This window comes from Electrophorus electricus, chromosome 8 (genome assembly GCF_041902795.1).
Source record: "Electrophorus electricus isolate QZ-2024a chromosome 8, ASM4190279v1, whole genome shotgun sequence".
In the NCBI taxonomy this organism is placed as follows: domain Eukaryota; kingdom Metazoa; phylum Chordata; class Actinopteri; order Gymnotiformes; family Gymnotidae; genus Electrophorus; species Electrophorus electricus.
In genome coordinates, this window is record NC_137504.1 from 23,817,501 (window position 1) to 23,821,542 (window position 4,042).

At 39.1% G+C, this 4,042-nt stretch overlaps 1 long non-coding RNA gene across 1 annotated transcript in view; it reads right to left on the bottom strand.

Moving 5' to 3' along the window:
• The window catches only part of LOC145659005 (uncharacterized), an 8,599-nt gene extending 8,081 nt beyond the window's left edge, over nt 1-518 (bottom strand). Inside the window, exon 1 of the long non-coding RNA XR_014124958.1 lies at nt 387-518. This is a non-coding gene — a long non-coding RNA (uncharacterized LOC145659005). The remainder of the gene's footprint in view (nt 1-386) is intronic.
• Between the last annotated feature and the right edge of the window lie 3,524 nt (nt 519-4,042).

Here is a 4,042-nt window from a genome sequence, read left to right on the forward strand (position 1 = left end):
GCCTCAAGCTTCTGCTCCAGTTACTGTAGCTGCTTCTGTCCTTCAGACTGGCCTTATATGGACTGACTGGGTCTTCTACAACCCTGCCTCTGCAACACACTCTCGCTCTCTTTCTCTCTCCCTCTTTCTAGCTCTCTCCCCCTCTCCACTTCAGTTTTATTTGCTCCACAACTCTACATCCAAAAGAAAATTATTCAAAATGTATGTACTATAATTTGTTATTCAAAATGTATTATAATTTGAATGTATTTGCACTTATTATTTAAAAACATACTTATATTAATGTCTTTTATATATACATCTATATTAAATATTAAATTGAGATTGTATTAAATCTTATTTTATGTCCCATGGACAAATATTTTTCACTGACAAGATTCTCTTACCCATCTTATGAAGAGATCTAGCCAACTGTTCTTGAAGACTTCAGTCCACCATATCTAGGTGACGTACAGCTCACACTGCCTTCAAGCCACATACCAAAATAAAAAATAATGTTGATAGCAAAGCATGCTACTTTGACTCACAAGGCCTAGAATGGTTATTTCTTAGTTGCTCTGACTCACGCAGCTTTTCGGCATGTCAGCTGGTGTGTGTGAATACCTTTGCCCACTTCCAAAACTGTAAGCGTTTTCTATGTTAGAAACCAGAAGCCAAGTCTATGTGTTTTTAATATGCTTTTGGCACAGAGGAAAACCACGTGAAGTGTACTTTCGCATTAATTCTGATAGGAGAAATGCTACATATTGCAAATATATGTATGATATTTCGCTGGTTAAAGCTGAGCCATAGTTAGTGCTGGCGGTGTCTAGCATATGTATGAGCATATCTGTGGGAGCAGAGGTGATTTTAAGTCTCAAAGGTCACAGAGGCCAAAAGCCGCAGCAACCTGAGTTGGGATACTGACTCGGACAATACTCAGAAAGAAATTAATCTTTAATTGACATTAGAGTCTAGACTGCCTAAACTTCTGGAGAAACTTTAAATACAATTTGCCTTACAGTAGTTTGATTATTTATCAGGTTTGGCTTTATCATTAAGAGAAGGATGGCAGTAGTAGTGTGAGAAATTAGCCATAGTAGAGAACTAGCATTAAAAATCTTAAATTACTGTCTGCTGTATATTCTTTGTTGATAAAGCTTTGAAATATTAAGGATCGTGGTCATGTCTGGTTCTGAATTAACAGAATCTCATTAACAGAATATTCCTATTAGAAACAAGTAAATGACTTCATCTTATTGTGTGAATTAGGAGATTTTCCTAAACTCTCCAGACATTCTTTTTTTTTTTTTTTTCATTTACAGCCATTTGACCACTTCTGAGGAAAAAATAAATAATTAAACCTCTCGCACACCTGTGGTGCTTGGACCCCAATTATTGCCCCGTATTACGTAAGTTCATACAAGAACACAACGTTACTTGTGTTCATACAAGAAGGTGTGATTTTTGGGTGATTTGCCATGATCAGACTTATCCATATCCAGCAGTTTACAAAATTATACATGTGATGCACTTCCTGTAAATAATGATTTAAAGATCAATGATGCATGATTACACACAACATTCAAACAAGCGTGGAGCAATAAATACTCTCACGGAGTTATTAGATTACATGAGTGCTGTTCTTCATTATTCTTACCATAAGAAATAATGCTGCAGATTATTACATTGCTGCTTTAATGCTAGATCACAGTTTCTCAAATTCATTTTGCTCTCTCATCATATGCCCTGTGGAACCCTACTGAAGGTAAGTTCTTACATTAGAAATGTGTGTTAAACCTTTCTAAAGTTTATAAATATTTCTTTAATTGTCTGTAACATTATAAGCTAATTCCCACCATTAGATTTTTGTCATCGAATACACTGAGGTTTTCAGAACGAAAGAGGCAGCGGGTAAAAGAACGTCTGTAATGTCCTTCATGTCCAATATATGTTAAAACATGTCATTTTGCATTATTTCCTTGTTTTTTTTAGTCAGGTAAGGGTCCAAATGTTTTGGCCCTTTGTTCCTGTATTCTCATGCAATCGGGATGAGGGAGAGACTACACCCAGATCTGCAGTCTCTGTTTGAAATCTGCATGTAGTGATAGCTCATGAATAAATAATCCCTATACGGCATCTCATGCAAATCCATGCAAATGTAGGCTTCAGGCCATACAATTTCTCCCTTGTTTGTGCATCAGTGTGTCTGTAGGTATGTGCATGTGTGTCTGCTAGTGTGCACAGATGTGTGTGCATACATGTTCCAACTCAAGCTTTTCAATATGTAACAAAAGTTTTAATATCTAGTCTGAGTTGATGACTTTGCATTTTTTAACATTGGCCCGTTTCACCATGACAAATTTATTTATTTCTTCTCGTCAGTTGTTGAGTATGCAGTGTGTTCGAAGTGCTTTACACTGTGTGTGCATGTGGGTGTGTGTGTGTGCGTGCATTTGCAATAAAACTGAAGGAAAACATTCGCTGGAACGTTGAGGTCTCGTGAGACATCGCAATCCAGGAACTTCACACAATCCCATCACTCCTGCTCTAGTATACATCTTTCTATTAAAGTTCAGCAAAGTTTTTAAAGGGGGTTGGGAGGTTCTTCGATGATTTCAATGTAGTATGGTCACAAAGGACAAAGCCGCAAATCTTTCCCTTCCACTCTGCCAGTGCTTCTGTAAACAAGACCCAGTCCCAAGTAATGATGCAAAGATGAAATTAACCTAAAGATTCCTTCTTTTCCAGCAATGTTTTAGAACCATGTCCTGGTGGTTCTGTGTAGCTCTCACACCTTCTGAAGGTACCTGGCACCTAATGGGTTCTCTCTGCAGGAATAAGATCGAGCTGGCTTAAATGCTTCTATCTGAAGCTCTTTTTTAAAGATTGTGTTTCTCTACCATTTTTTTTTCTACATTTTCCATGTATGTGTCTATCATTTGATTTCTCTTACAGACAGTCATCTAATGGCTTTTGTTCTTGCACTGGGTGTCTTTCCGCATCCGGTCATCCAGTTCCTGGAGCGCTCATGCATGTTTGTATGTGAGAGATAGATAGAGAGAGGGGGAGAGAGGGAGCAGGAGAGAGGGGGAGATGCTATGGAGCAGTGTATGCACTGCTGGAGCTCTCTCTGCCTTCTCTCCTCTACTTTCTCTCTTTTACTCCCTGGAGCAGAATGTTGAACATAGGCTGAAGCCCATTTTACATGGTGTCTGCCCCTCACACAGGCGTGTGCAATCTTCCACACATAACCCACTAATGTGTGCATGTGTGTGTGCATGCAGGTGAGGAAACGTGTCCATGTGGATGTGTGACACCAGCAACCTTATTATCTCTCCATCCTTTCATCTGCTACCATCGACTTCCCCATATTTTATTGGATACTGACATAGCTCTTCCTCTCTCTCATTTTACCCCCTTCCTCACTTAACCAGTGTGTGTATGAGAGAGATTTATCAGACTATATATATATATATATATATATATATATATATATATATATATATATATATATAAAAACTTTTTTCTGTCATACTAAGGGACTATATCGCTTAATGGCAAGGTCTTTGTTTAGAGTTGAAGATGGCCCTTTTCTTGCTGCCCTGTTTTTCATAGACTCGCCCTGGATCAATGATTGTATGTCTGAAATATTGATCCTGAAATCCTGGACTGAGAAACCACTGTTTCTCTCGAACCCTCTCGCTCATCTCCTTGCACTACACACACACATGCACACCCACCCACTCACACACACACACACACACACACACACACACACACACACACACATGCATACACTCATTCTCTTTCCCCAATAACCACACCTCATAAATAAAGTAAAAAGCATTGGCTTTCAAACCCCTAAGCACCCCCACCCATATACACTACGTGGACACACACCCTACACAGCCCATCATCTAGACTCTGCTTCTACTAGAGTGTGTGGGTCCCACTTGCAAGTTCTGGACATTTGTGAGCATGTATGTGTTTGTGTGTGTACGTGTATATGTTTGTTTGTGTGTGTGTGGGTGTGTGTGTGTGTGTAAGCGCGCGCGAGCAT